Source organism: Crocodylus siamensis, chromosome 9 (assembly GCF_052110815.1).
Source record: "Crocodylus siamensis isolate JL-2025a chromosome 9, ASM5211081v1, whole genome shotgun sequence".
Classification (NCBI taxonomy): Eukaryota; Metazoa; Chordata; order Crocodylia; family Crocodylidae; genus Crocodylus; species Crocodylus siamensis.
Window position 1 is genome coordinate 21,940,265 of NC_143403.1, and position 16,246 is coordinate 21,956,510.

A 16,246-nucleotide genomic window follows, 5' to 3' on the forward strand; every position below is an offset into this window, starting at 1 on the left:
GTGGAAGAAAAAGAACGCTGGCTGCACAAAAAACTCCTTCCCTAGCACAATTTCTGGGCACAGTTTTTGCTCAGAGAACAATTTGGAAATGGCTACAGCCACAATTGCAAGATTCTTTTCCAAACCAGAATGCGTGCTGCTCCTGTGACCGGAGTCCCAGAAGAGCTCTTTCTAGACATGAAGACATCTCAAATGAATAACAAGCAAAACAAATTTCTGGAGCAACAATCAAATAGCTGTATGAATCTGAAGATCTGACAGGACATTTGGTTGCAATAGAGAAATAGAAAAGGTGGCCCTAGTTATCCAACTGCCTCCTACTATTGTGTCTTCAGTTTTGCCTGTTTGCTTTGCTGTTTGGGTTTTTGTTTTACTTTCCCTCCCCAGACATATTGCTTTATTTATATTAAGACCTGGGGCTGTGAAGACTTATATATATGAAAGCAGAGTTAAGCATATATATGGTCTTACTGAGTTCAGTAGTAGAGCAAAGCGGCAATTAAATCGCCAGCTTGGCTGCACTATTTAAATTAAATGTCTGAAATAACATTGTAATGACATAAATATTAATTAGCACATTCTATTAGGATGTCATGCATTATGTCCTAACCCTGGAAAAACATAAGCATGTGAAGAATATTAAATGTGAGTTCTTGATGTCAAAGGGGCCCTGCATAGACATAATGCTACTTGTTTATAACCTTAGAATCTAACAATAGATGGATTGTTTTTAAATAAAGACATTGCAGTAGGACAAACTGGACACCCAAATACTTTTAACAATAAATATATTATTTTTGTGGATAGCTTTTCCAAATATTTACTCGGTATAACAATTTAAAATAAAAATATCAGGATGACAAACCATCTGTTTGTCGTTGAAAAGAATGGCTATTTTGACATGGATTCACAAAGCCATTGCTCAGCTGGGTTGCATTCATTGAAATGACCACGAGGGGGCTGTCTGATGTTTCTGACCGCAATGCAAAATATCCAGTATTTCTGTACTGTTGTGTATTTTCAAAATGTCAGTTAATTATGCAGCAGGAGCACAGCCCTTATACATTGAGAACAGCCTGATACCTCTCTACATTGTGCCACATTTATACTGGTGCAGGCAAAAAATAGGGGAAGATTGATGCCCCAAGGAGCAATGGACTCAAGTTGCAGCAAGGGAAATTTAAGTTGGATATTAGGAAGAACGTTCTCACTAGGAGGGTGGTGAAGCCCTGGAACGGGATACCTAGAGACGTGGTGGAATCTCCATCTTTGGAGCTTTTTAAAGCCCAGCTGGACAAAACCCTGGCGATAATAATCTAGTTGGGGATGGTCCTGTTTTGAGCAGGAGGCTGGACTAAAGGACCTCCTGAGGCCCCTTCCAACCCTCGTTTTCTATGATTCTATGATAGTTAGGACCCTGTATCTTTTCTGTAGTGTAATGTATATGCTATAATCCACTATGCCATCCATAGCCACCAAGCCCTTACTCAGATTATTTTGCTTTTTGCATATTTGCCAATAAAATAAAAATTAAAGAAACATGTTAACCTCCCCCAGAAAGTAGAAAATAGAGAACTCAGGAGTAACGTCCTGGCTCCATTGAGATTAATGGTAAAATTCTTAGCAACTTCAGTGGAGCTAGGATTTCAGTCTAAACTGCAAGTACATGTTCCTTAACACAGCTGCTTGCACTTGCATTATCAAGTTAACAGAAAAAGCAAGTAACGTTGCTTATCCAACTGATGGCAGCATTTCCACATAGGGATTCCTACCCCAGATCTTTCCTTTGAAATAGACACCCATTTGCATTCCTAGTAGGTAACATATTTATACCAAAATGCACATTAAATATGCCATACTAACCTCACTGCCCTCTTTTAGTTTTAGAATTAGACAAATTATTTTTCCTACTCAAGAAGATGTTGTACAGTAATTGAATTAGACATTCATCTCAAAATGAAATTCTTATTTAGCTAATCACATAGCACTGAAAAGTGGAGGCACTTGGGAACATTTTGCAGGGCAGAGAAGAGCTTTACACTCTTAGAACTGCTTAGAGGCTTGGTGCTTTGGTTATGGAAACACGCCACATGCTGGCAATATTCCCCAATCTCTGTTCCTCCATGGATCAAGGCATGGAAGCTCAAACAAGCTTAGCAAAATTCATTTCAAAGAGTGGCCTTGCAAAGGACATTGAATCTTGATCAGCTGCCTTGGTTCTGTTGATCTGAAATGGCACTTACCGTGCATTTTGCTGCAAAGCCTCTTTGAGGCCTGATCATTCTGGAGCCATCAGAAGTGGTTAATCCTGTTCCAAATCCTAAAAGTGACAAGATATTACTGACCTATGGAACATGCTTTGCAGTGTGGAAATGGCCCCAGGCTATAACATCATTATGCTTATCAACTGTCTAAAACTAGATAGGCCCTGTCTAAACTGGCCAAAAGCCATTGCAAAATAGCAATGATCTTGATTTTGCAACATACATGCCATACCTTCTTTTCACATACTGTCCTGTCCAGTTTGTCCAGTGTCAACTCTTTCCTCTCACAAATACCGTTGCCCAGCCCGCACTGATATCTCTTCCCAACTACCATAGTACCTTCCATTTTCCTCCTCCTCCTTCATTCCCACATGAAAGCAGTATCACATCGGGTTCCCCGTTGCCTGCATGAATGACAGGTCACAGAGGGAATAAGTACCAGTTACTTATTTACTGAACAATAATATAAAATCCCTTAGGTGTTGCTGCTTTTCTATATTATTGAATACTCAGTTTTTCTCCTCCGTTTTAAAATATTAAAATAGAACCCCCAATATTTTACTCAAATTTCTCTCTAATTCTCTATCATTGATTTAATATCCATTCAGATTTTGAATTTTCTCTCTTATTATCTGATATTAATAAAGGTTTCAGATATTACCCCTATTTTGTCTATATTCTTAAATATAGATTTGGTACCTTATCTAATATTGACAGAAAATATATCCAAGGATGTGGAGAAGCTTGAGAGGGTGCAGAGGAGAGCCACGCACATGATCAGAGGTCAGGAAAACAGACCTTACGACAACAGGCTGAGAGCCATGGGGCTCTTTAGCCAGGAAAAGCGCAGGCTCAGGGGCGATCTGGTGGCTACCTATAAGTTTATCAGAGATACTCATCAAGATCTGGGGGAACGACTTCACCAGAGCCCCCCAACGGATGACAAGATCGAACAGTCACGAACGCCACTGCGACCGGTTCAGGCTGTACATAAGAAAGAACTTCTTCACTGTCCGAGCCCCCAAGGTTTGGAATAGACTGCCACCGGAGGTGGTTCAAGTGCCTACTTTGACTGCCTTCAGAACACGTTTGGATGCTTATCTTGCTGGGATCCTGTGATCCCTGCTGACTTCCTGCCCCTGGGGCAGGGAGTTGGACTCGATGATCCTCCAGGGTCCCTTCCAGCCCAAATGTCTATGAAATCTATGAAATCCCCATTATTAATTATCCATTCTGGATAAAACTTCCCTGGTTTCTACATTTCCTCTTTATTAAATGTTCTCACACTTTGTTGTTTTCCCTGTTGTTATAAAATGTGAATGTAAAATCCTCTCATTTTTTTCTGAAGCTTTTCCAAGTCAGCAGTTTCTCCTCCTAGAGAAGTAAATTGTTCCATGAGTCACTGTCCAGGCTCAATGGTGCAGACAGCAGAAAATTAATTCCTCACTCACACCCTGAGTTGGAGAATCATGCCATTGCAACAAACTACCAAGGCAGACAGTGGATCTTCACTCTCCTTAAGTCTTCACTACGAGGCCTGGCACTTCAAGACTTTAGTCAAACGAGTTACTGGGTTCAATGCAGTAATCACGGCATGAAATTCTTTGACTTGTGCTACACTAGCCGTGAGAACAGATAATAATGGTTACTCTGCCTTCTGCCTGACTTCAGACTAACACGGCTATCTACCTCTCTTTGCCCATGTCACAGACACTTAATAAGTCTAGTTTTTTTCAGTCAGTTGCTATATCTAAGACAAAGTCAGATTGTTTTCAGCTCAACCGGTTAAAATGTGCGGTGGTTTCTTCCCTTCATAGAAAGAAACCCAAATTTTGCAGCTGCAACTGTCCAGATTTTTTCCTGCCTCCTGCCTATCCTATAGCCCTAGGTTTTTAAATTTCCCTGATTCTTCTGTTCCCAGTACTATGAGATGAGTGCTTCAAGATCTCAAAGTGCATTGGTTCAGCCACAATTATGCTGTGTATGGATGTTCCAGAAAGATTCTGCCAAAGCAGCATGAGTGGGTTTGTGTATTAAACCTCTACCCCAGAAAAAGATAAGACAGACCACTTTTTTTTTCAAGCAGAGAGAGATAATACCTAGACTGGGAATATAAAGAAACGGAGGGGGAACAGGCGGGGAAACCATGCCTTCTTGAAATAAGGTTGACTCCCAGAGACTCCAAAGACAAGGGAAAACTAGAAGGACCTTGTATTTAGGAATGTTGTGGTCTTTCTAATGATTGGTAAACTCTGACGTTTTGTCTTTAAGCAAAGCAATAAAAGGATCGGAAATTCTGTTTAGTGTGCATCTGTGTCACGGGCCTCCTGAAAAATGAACTATATCCGAATGCCCATATTTTTAGTGGGATTCTGGGAGAGGGTACATTAGGAGTCTGAGGTGTCAGGACTGGTGCCTAAAAAGAGAATGTTGGCCTGCAAATTCCAGCTCCCAGAAGGAGATGCTAGATGGCAGGGTCTGTACCCTGAGAGTGATCCTATAGACCTCAAGATGGAGCTGGGCTCTATTCAAACTTCAAAAGCTTAGAACAAATGCATAACACTATCTCTCTGCACTGGTTTCCTTGCTTCGTGTAGACATACTTGTAACAGGGTAGGATATTAAAACACACAGGGTGTATCTGCATGAGACACTTTACTAGTGTCCACACATAGACTAACCTAGTGTGCAATAAAGCATCACTGTCTACACAGTAAATGAGTGTACCGTGTGTTTGACTAGTACCTGTAGATACTGGGTGTAGATTTACTGTGCAGTAGCTACTGCACAGTAGTAGCCAGTGCAGGCAGCAGGGGCTGGGGAACTGTCCCCTCTCTCTGATCAGCTGCCTGCCTCCCAGCCCCGCACCCCATTCGGCAGATCAGGGCATGGGGCTGGGAGGCAGCTGCCTAGGGCAGGGGACTGTTTCCCAGCCCCTACCCATGCCAATCAGGGTGCAGGACTGGGAGGCAGCTGCCTGGAGGCCTGGTCTGGCAGCCCAGGGCTGGCACCCAGGGGAGCCTGGAGCTCCCCCTGGCTGCTGTAGGTAGAGCAGAGCAGGGCAGAAACAGCCCTGCACAGAACTGCTTCTATTGGGAGCAAATTTGCTCTCAGTGGGTGCACCTGTAGATGCACTCCCAGAGAAAGCTTACTGTGCCTTATTTTATGGTGCAGTAGGCTTAAAGCACATCAATAGCACATGTAGATGTTCCCACAGAAAGCCAACTTTTGTCCTTAGAGACATAACTGGCATATGCCAAAGTCAACAGGACAGAATATAGTCTTTCTAGCACCTGTTTCTCAGAAAGATCAGCAAACAATCTTCTTTAGGTAAATGTGATATCTTTTATTGGACCAACTAAATAGTTGGAAAGATCTCACAAATATCAGCCTTTAGAAGGAACTATATTTGCAAAATATGAGTGTCTGTGAATAGATGATAAATCTTTAAACAATTAGTATTTGATACCTTATCTATCCCTTTATACATTGCTTCTGAGCTTGGTGTTAGATCTGAAGCAACATTTCTCATGTTTAAACAAAAACAGTTATTCACATAATTTCTTTACTATAAATCCACTGCATTGAAATGCAGTATTAGACACTAGTCTCCTGTTTCACATATAATAATGTCTCTCATGAGAAGGAAGGTTTACTGAATAAATAAGGGTTTTGAACTCAATCTCCACAGTGCACACTGAGCAAACTTGTATTCATGGGTTGAACACAGAATGAGAGGGGAAAATGGAGCTGAGACTACTGAGAAAATGAGAAAGAGAACTAGAGAGTGTAGAAATGGAGTAAAAGAGCTATACAGTGGAGAACAAAATAAAGATAATCAAAAAATAGAAATGAGAAGAAGGTTATATTTAGAAAGGAAGAAAGAAAGGAAGAATGGAAGTAAAACTGATATGAGGAAAATTTATTCATAAGAATGGAAAGACAAAATCAACCAGAAAGTAGGGCAAGAATATCAAATATAGAGAGACAGACAATACCAAGGAAAAGGCAGCATCAAAGGAAAAAAGCAGAATCTAAAATAATATAAATTTTGAAAGAAACATTAAAAGTCAAGTTTGTTCTAGCAGAAAAATTCAAATCACCCACTGCCATTGATCCAATAACCATTCATACTAGCTTGCACCTCTGCTCTTCTACAGGGCTAGGAAGTTAATGTGATGATCATCATCTTAGCATGCATTGCAGTGAGTTAACCTGTGACTTCCAGAGCAAAAGGCTAAACTCTGTAAGACTTGAACTGAAGAGTCCCAGAGAGCTGTAAGAGACTCACATCCTCAGTGGGTTGGGTGTAGATAGAGATGCATAACACACACTGGGCACATTTACATGTGCAACTGATGTGGCACCAGTTTATTTGCAAGTAAATTATTCACAACTAAACAATCCCAGGCATGCATCTACACATGCAGGAACATGGAAACAGATTTGCTTCCCAGGGCCCCGCAATGGGCCCCTGCTGCCACTGTGGGAAGCTCCAAGCTTCAGCAGCAGCTGCCAGCAGATGAAAGCCCTCTTCAAAAGCCAGGCCCACTAGCTGCTCCCTGGCAGGGGTGACCGGTGCCTCCTGAGTTTGCTGGGACACAATTTGTAGGCAGGCCTTGAGTTGGGCCAAAAACCCCATATCCACTCCTATATTTCTGTGCTGTGGCTTAGCGCCCCCCTCCCCCCACAACACACCACTGGCCTGTGCAACAAAAAAACTGTCCCTTTCTCAGCAGTGCCAAGTTAGGGGCCAATCTCAGGGGGAGCACATACCCCACCATGCCCACCCCCCCCCCACCAGTTGTCTGTGCTCCCTGGCCAGGCACATCCCTGGCCAGTAGCAGCATGCACAGCACAGGGACAGCATGCGGCAGCGCTCTCCACACAGTGCCCCCATGCCATAGCTGCTTCAGCCCCTACTCCTAGCAGTGATGACCAGTGCCCCGTGCTCCTGCTGGCTGCCGTGCTGGCTGCCACACTGGCTCTGCTGGCCTGCCACATCAACCACTGGCTGGCCCATGGCCATCTCACCCCTCCCAGCTCACCCACACACAGTGACCACCTGCCTGCCTGCCTTCCATGCGCCATCCCAGAGCTGCCACTGTGCACCTGACACCTTGACCCCATCCACTTAGCTGGACTGCAGCAGGGACATTGATGACAGGCTCCAGGATACCACCACTGGGGCCACCATTGGTCTCCTAGGCCTCCAGCCCCACCACCTCTGGGCCTGGCAGGCCATCCAGGACTGGTGTCTGCACATCATCTAGCACTTATGGGATAATGAGCAGTTGCTGGAGGTATTCTACATGACCTGGGCCACCTTCCAGGATTTTCTGGAGCAGCTCTAGCCACACCTGGAGTGGCAGGACACCAACATGTGGCCACCCCTCACTGCAGACACCCAACAGACCCAGACAATTGTGATTGATGGCAGTCACTCATCATGGTGCCCTGTAACCAGTGGGGTTCCTCAAGGCACTGTCCTGGGACCCATACTGTTCAACATCTTCATGAACGATGTGGACATTGGAGTTAGGAGTGGACTGGCCAAGTTCGCCGATGACACCAAACTTTGGGACAAAGCATCCACGCCAGAAGATAGGCGGGTGATCCAGGCTGACCTGGACAAGCTCAGCAAATGGGCAGACGAGAACCTGATGGTGTTTAACACTAAAAAATGCAAGGTTCTCCACCTTGGGAGGAAAAACCTGCAGCACCCTTATAGGCTCGGCAGTGCTACATTGGTTAGCACTACAGAAGAAAGAGACTTGGGGGTCATCATTGACCACAAGATGAACATGAGCCTGCAATGCGATGCTGCGGCTAGTAAAGCGACCAAAATCCTGGCGTGCATCCATAGATGCTTCTCGAGCAAATCCCGGGACGTCATTCTCCCCTTGTACTCGGCCTTGGTGAGGCCGCAGCTGGAGTACTGCATCCAGTTTTGGGCTCCACAATTCAAAAAGGATGTGGAGAAGCTTGAGAGAGTCCAGAGGAGAGCCACACGCATGATCAGAGGTCAGGAAAACAGATCTTACGATGACAGGCTGAGAGCCATGGGACTCTTTAGCCTGGAAAAGCGCAGGCTCAGGGGTGATCCGATGGCCACCTATAAGTTTATCAGGGGTGACCACCAGGGTCTGGGGGAAAGCTTGTTCACCAGAGCGCCCCGAAGGATGACGAGGTCGAATGGTCACAAACTCCTGCAAGACCGTTTCAGGCTGGACATAAGGAAGAATTTCTGTACTGTCCGAGCCCCCAAGGTCTGGAACAGTCTGCCAGCGGAGGTGGTTCAAGCACCTACATTGAACACTTTCAAGAGTAAATTGGATGCTTATCTTGCTGGGATCCTATGACCCCAGCTGACTTCCTGCCCTTTGGGCAGGGGGCTGGACTCGATGATCTCCCGAGGTCCCTTCCAGCCCTAACGTCTATGAAATCTATGAAACTGGCCCTCACACTGCTCAAGCCGGCAATGCTTGCCAGGCTGCGGTACATCAGCCACCTGTTTGGCATGGGCAAGGCCACAACCAGGGAGGCCATCCTGGAGGTGTGCAGTGCCTTCCAGGACATGCTGGGGGACACCAGGCTCCGTGTGCATGATCCCCTGGAGGTGGTGGCAGGGTTCTGTACCCTGGGATTCCCCCAGTACATTGAGGCCCTGGATGGGACCCATGTTCCCATTACCTGCCCACCCCATGGAGACCACCCATATTACAGCTCTAGGGGATTTCACTACATAGTTCTCCAGGTCATCATGGACCACCAAAGGGCCTTCATGCACATGAGAGCTGGCTGGGCAGGCAGTGCCCACAATGCCCACATCTTCAGGAACTCCTCCCTGCCAGACCTGGTGAAGGATGGGCTCTTTGCAAGGGGGTGCCAGACCTGCAGCTGGGCACTGTGGTGGTCCGGCCCCCCTTGTCAGGGATCCCACCTACCTGCTCCTGCTCTAGCTCATACAGCCAGCTGGACCCCAACCAGGCCCACTTTAACTGATGCCTGGACCAGACCTGTACCTTGGTGGAGTGCGGCTTTGGCCTCAAGGACCACTGACGCACCTTCATTGTGCACCTTGAGTTTGCCAAGAAAAACCTCCCCCAGATCATCATCACAACCTGCATGCTGCATAACATCTGTGAGGCCCAGGGGGAGCTCTTCCATGAGGCCTGGACACAGGACGCACAGCAAGCAGAGGACACCTAGCAACAGGAGCACCACATGCTGTGGCAGCAACAGCAGTGGCCACCCCCCACCTAGGCCCCAGAAGAGCTGCACACCCACCAGTGGGTGCCAGGGCACTGGGTGTGGGAGGTGCTGGCCAACCACTTCCTCCAGCACTCCCCATTCTAGTCCGCCCCTCACCCACTCCCATCACCATGCTCACTACAGGCACATCTCACAAGAACAAGTTTTTATTCCCCTCACATCAAACACAGCCTCCTTTCCCTTCCCTCCACAAATAATGGAGCCCCTCCACCACCCACCCCACCCACCAACAATAAAACACCTTCTTCCCCATGAACACTGTATAGTGTCTTTCGTGTGCTGCCACCGGGTGAGAGGTCATGGGGTGGAGGCGCCTAAGGGCAGAGCTTGGGGACAGGTGGCCAACACCCCAACCTCTGGCCATTCCCCCATGGGTGTGCCACAGCAAGTCCAGTGGGCAGGGAGTTTACTCAGGGGCGACGGTGGCTGGCGCTCCACCGATCCAAGTGGCTCCCCCTCTGGCAGGCAGTGTCCAGGGCCAGCAGGGCCAGTATGTGGTACTGGCCCCACTGCAGGCAGCTCCAGCTCCACACCCATGTGAAGGCATGGCAAGCAGCAAGCCTGTGCCCAGGCATGGGGGCTGGGTGGTGGTGGACCTAGGGTGCGGGCTTGGCCAGGGGCTCCTGGCTGCTGGAGACAGTGCAGGACCAGGTGAGGGCCTGCTGCTGGGCAGGGGGGCTGCCAGGGAGCAGGTAGGGCTAGGGTTAGAGGCTAGGCAGCAGGCAGCATCTGCGGGGGCACGGGCTGCTTGATAAAGTTTTGCACTGTCTCCTGACTCTCTGTGTGCGGTGCGGGGGGAACCCAAGGCCAGAGAACTGTAGGTGGGCCAGGTGGGGAGGGGGAGGGGGAGGGGGACGGGGCAGGGTCCTGGTCTAGGTCTGGGAGGGCCCCTCCCCAGTGCGAGGTTTACCATGTGGCTGGGGCTGGCATGGCTGGCAGCTCTGCACAGTCACAGCTGTTGGCAACAGTGTGAGACTCCAGGTGGTGTCCTCAAGCAGCACAGTGTGGCAAGTAGGAACTCACCCAGTGTCCCCCAACCTCCCACTTCTCCCCTCCCCCCCGAGAGAGAAGCTGGCACTACTGGCAGCCAGTGGTGTCATGGCTGGCCATGCCTCATGCTGGGGGCTGAAGCTGCAAAGCTGGCATGTCGGGCACTGGCCTTGGCTCCCCAAGCCGCTGGTGGAGATTGCAGCCTGGGAGCTTGGCAGGATGGACAGCTGCAGGCCTGAGGGGTCTGTGTCATCATGGGTGCCAGGGTAGGGTGGGGGGCTCTGGCAGACCACCTGTGCTGCCATACGCAGCATGGTTGTGGCCTGGTTCCCAGAGTACAAGAATGTCCATCTCAAACTGGCACTGCACCTCCACCTCACCCCACAGTGCCACAAGGTAGCCAGTCTCCTTCTGTGACCAGTTGGGGCCCCGGGTGGAGGGCACAGGTGTGGGCATGGGTGTCAGCAAAGACAGTGCCACTGGGGCTCCAGCATCAGCTCTCTAGGCCTCCATGTGGCTGACCCAGTGCTGCCAGGCCTAGGTAGCTGCCTTCAGTGCCCAGCGCAGGAGCTCAGCATAGGACCAACAGCCACGCAGTTCAGGCAATGCCCTACAGCACCTGAGCAGGCTGCTGGAGGCAGGCTGCTGGCAGCTGGAGCTGGTCCCAATAGCCAGAAGCTGCCTGTAGCTGGGCCTGGGTGCTAGCAGACCTGTCTGGAGCCTGCAGCAGCCTGCCTACAGGCCTGGACAGTTCAGGCTTGGAAGCCGCACTGCAGACAGGCTGGGGCAGCTGGCCTGCAGCCTGCCTAGCAAGATACAGGGGCCTGGAGTGGTCTCAGGCTCCCTGCTTGTGTGCTCCAGGGCTCAAGATGCCTACAGTCTTTTAAGGGCCTGAGGCAGGGACTGCCATAAAGGCAGCCTAGCCATGTGACAAGAGAGGCTCCAAGCCCAAATTCCTTGGGCTAGCCTCAGGCAAGCCCCCTAGTGGCAGGTCTGAGCTGGGAGCAAATTTGCATCTATACAGGCATACCTCGGAGATATTGCGGGTTCGGTTCCAGACCACCTCAGTAAAGTGAATATCTCAATAAAGCGAGTCACACGAATTTTTTGATTTCCCAGTGCATATAAAAGTTATGTTTACACTATACTGTAGTCTATTAAGCGTGCAATAGCATTATGTCTAAAAAAACAATGTACATACCTTAATTAAAAAATACTTTATTGCTAAAAAATGCAAAGTGAGCAAATGCTGTTGGAAAAATGACGCCGATAGACTTGCTAGACGCAGGGTTGCCACAAACCTTCAATTTGTAAAAAACACAATATCTGCGAAGCACAATAAAGCGAAGCGCAATAAAACGAGGTATGCCTGTACATGTCTTACTGTGCACTAATTAATCATGAGTAAATTTGATACCTGCATTTGCAGGTATCAAGTTTACTCACAATGGGATTTTTACTGTGCAGTAAGCATGTGCACGTGTAGACACAGATGCTTACTGCTCAGTAAACTATGCTACCATGTAGTTAATTCTCATGTAGACACGCCCACTGATCAATAGGTTGCACTTCCTCACAGAACTAGTTTCTTCTACTAAAGAGATGCAAGTCTATAAAACCCATGTTCCTGAGTCACTTAGGGCATGTCTACACCTACCACTATGTCAACGTTGTTACTGCACTGTGATTTAGTACTTCCTTTGGGAACCACACACAGCACATGGTTATTTTTAACAGCTACTTTGCCACAGCAGTGCACTATACCGGGGGAGTGCGTTGCTACGGTGACATAGCTGTTTGTCATGTGTACGTGCCTGTGGATGCTACATCACTGTAGCACATTGCTACGGTGATGTAGCGTCACTTGTAGCACACCCTTACTTTGGAAAATCTCATACTTATATCTTTAGTCCTACATGGTATTCAGTTGCATCTGCCAGGCTAAAAGATTTTTAAGAAAGGGGGAAAGTACTACTGCAATCTAGAATGAAGTCACCTGATCAAGCAAGCCCTTTATCTCGTGGCAAGTTCACTCTTTAGTTAGCTAAACATGCATCTGGAAGAAGAGATTTTTGTCCTATGAATTTGTTCCCAGGAATAGGGCAGATACAGTTTAAGAATCACCAATGATAATTAACATTTCTACTGAAAGCAAAAACAGGAGAAATGCAGTGAGGAATCAGGCTCATATTGTTTTGATAGAGAAATGAATTATCTCTTTGGAGTTAGACTAGCATTAATGGCAGCAATATTGTGGCAAATGTGGATATAAAAACACCTTACCACTGCACCTAGAAGTATTGTCAGGGTAACTCATTTAGAGGCAGTGAGTCAGAGCCTCTCTAAATCAGCAGGTGTCCATTGATTTTCAATTAGGTTAGGTGTGCTTATGCCAGCTAAGGGTTTGATGCAAAATTGCAAGCTTGCTAGACAATAATTAAATATGTCCCATAGGGGCCGATACTGATCTGATAACCGATCACCAATTACTAAACCAACTGTTTAGTAATAACACAAGACTTTTTAAACTACTGACCTAAATAAATCTTTGTTTGCTTGTTTTGCATTTATACCAGCATTTATATCTGGCCTTCACTGGGGAAGAAGGTGACCATCTTATTCCCATGCACGTTGTCCCCTTGCCCCTGGCTTCTACCTGCAGCCCCACTCCTCATGCAGCCTGTCCAACCCTCACATGGACACCAGCGCAGGGTGTGTTTGGAGCCCCAGAGCACTCTGCTGCCTCAGTGCTGGCAGACCCTGCACAGCCTAGCTCCTGCAGCCACCAGGGAGAAGCCACTTTTTTGCAAGGTGCTTAGTGGAGCAGAACGTCCCTTGTGTGATGCCTTATCTCACCCACACACAGCCAAACATCTCCATGGCAGCCCCGGTGCTCAGACCCCAGCTGTGTGCACAGCAGTGCCACGGCAGTGGCAGTAGCTGCAGAAGCAACAGCAGGAGCTGGTAACGGTCCCTTTGTTACTGCAAGTGGCAACCTGTGACTGCTCCCTGGTACCCCCACAGCGTGACTTCAGTCCAACCAGGGCTGTCTGGAGTCCTGAGCACCCCTGAGGAGAATGGGTAGAGGAAGGAAAACAGGGGTGAAAGCAGCCCATGGAAGAAGGAGTGGGTGAGAGGAAAGGAAACAGATGAGGAGCGAGAGGCATTGGGGGCAGCACCCCAAGGTCAGGGTGGTGCCACTTACTCTGTTGCACATTATCATGTGCATGATAATGTTGATGGTGGCATGTCTGAAGTACCTGCCATTGTTACCCACCATGATAGTGCATGCTGGTGGTCATGCAGGCTGATGGAGGACAGTAGGCTCTGCACAAAGTTGGGCAGGTGGTTGCGCTGCCCCTCCAAGAGCCCTGTGGGCCACCACAGGCTCCTCATAGGGCACCATCGGCATGTTCTCATAGGACACCATCGGCACTGTCAGGACCAGGACAGGGCTCCCCTCTGTGCCCCACACCACTCACCCACCTGCACATCACCCTTCACACACAGCCATGCCCCACGCTGCAGACATGTGAGCCTGCACAATGCCCCAACAGAGCCAGCAGTGGCTTAGCCAAGCCTTGAATGGTAGTGGCACCAGCCAAAAATAACCCTGCAAGAAGAGGCTGACGATTGTCATCACCTGGCAGAGGGGGGGCTGGCAGCACTGCCTCCACCTGCTGGGCTAGGTGGGGGGAATTGCAGGGAACATTTGTTCCAGGGATCAAATCCCATCAGCCCTTCCCACAGGCAGGGCCCGTCAGCCTGACCCACCCTGCCCTGCCTTGCCAGGGCAGCCAGAGCCAGGGGCCTTTGTTTCACCTCCCACTCCTAGCCATGTGGCTCTTTCCTCTGAGGCTGCGAGCAAGCATCCAACTGGTCCCCCAGGGGAAAGCCCCAGACTCTGCCTCAAGCCCTGGGGAAGTGCCCTGTATCACTCTTTCCCAGGGGGGAAGATTGGGGCTGATTCAACTTCATTTCCCTTGGGTGGAAGGGGAGAGGGAATCTCCCATAGACTTCTTGCCTGCTCCTCTGTTTCTCATCTTCCCTGCTTGAAAAATGGGGAGAGGAATACTTCCCTGGCTCTCCTGGGTTCAGGGTGGGGGGCAGGGAAGAGGGCATCTTATGCCTGTTTTGATGCAAGTCAAAGCCCAGGACAACCAGGCCCAGGAAAAATATGAAGCCTCCACTGGCTTCACAAAGAGTAAGGAGGTCAGGTCACAGCGCCAAGGTGACTAACCCCACACCCCTCCACACACACAACACACCCATCCTCCAACCCAGAACACCAAAGTAACTAACTCCACCTCCTTACACACATACACCCCACAACCCCTGTGTGACTAATCCCACACTCCCACCACACACAACACACCCATCCTCTCTTCCACAGCCCAAGATATCTGATTCCCTCTCATTACATACACACACAGACATATACCCCCACCAAGGTGACTATCCACACACTCCTTATGTGCACAGTCCATACTCCCCACCTCCTTATGCACCCGCGCACACACACACACACACACACACTCTCTCTCTCTCTCTCTCTTTCTCACTCCACCAAGGTGACTAACTTCACACCCCTCCACACATACCCACCCACACCACAAAGGTGACTAACCCCCCATCCCTCCATCCCCACCCACAACTCAGGGAAATATTATTCTTCCCATTTTTCCAGCAGGGAAGATGAGGAACAGAGGATCATGCAGGAATTCTCTGGGAGATTCAAGAATATAACATATGACCCATAAAGCCAAACTCCTCTGCGCCAAAGTGCTGCCTTGACAATAGGTCTTCAGGTATATGTGTCAGCTTATGGTCAGCCTAATGGATTTCTAGTCTATTGTTCCAAAACAGTCCTGTTCAAAGTGAACAGCAGCTCTACTTCTTTTTCCATAAGAGCCTGAGGGAATGTCTACATGAGACACGTTAATGCACATTAGCTTAAGTTAATGCACAGTACAGGCATACGTCTACATGTGCATCAACTTAGGCTAATCATGCCTAAATTTGATACCTGCCAATGCAGGTATCAGATTTAGACATGATTAATTAATGCACATTAATGCATGTGTAGACGCAACCTGGTACTAACTTTACTGCTGGGTCTGCCCTGCGACTAGAGAGACAGCCTGAACCCAGCCCCAGGGAACATACAGGAGCTGGGGTGCTAGACACCTGCCCCAGGACCCTGATCCCTAGACCTCCCTAGGTCCCCCACTCTGGGCTTGAAGACCCAAAATGTTGTATATAGTTTTCCCATTGTATATATTTTCCCACTTGTAAGAGGGTTTTTTAATTGCTGGTGGGTGGGGAGGGTGTTGAAGGGGCTCTGTTGGTTGAGGGGAGAGGGATGGTGCATGTCCTGAGGGTGTTGCTGGGATTGGGCTGGGGATGGGGTGGTGTGGGCAGTGGGGTAGCAGGGCTGGAGTGGGGAGTGCAGGAGGAGGGCATCAGACAAGGCCTCCCTCAGCTAGTGCCCTGGCCCCTGCTGATGGGTGTGTGGCTGTCCTGGGGCCTGGACAGGGGACAGCCTGCTGGGGCCATTAAGGCCAGCATCATGGCCAGCAGGAGCACAGAGGTCTGGTCATCACTAGCAGGGGCCAGGCTGGAGCAGCAAGGCACTAGGCAACTTTGGCAAGGATAGGGGCTGCCCTGGCATGGGGCGGTAGGGTGGGCAAGAAGAGAGTTGCTGTGTACTGCCCCTG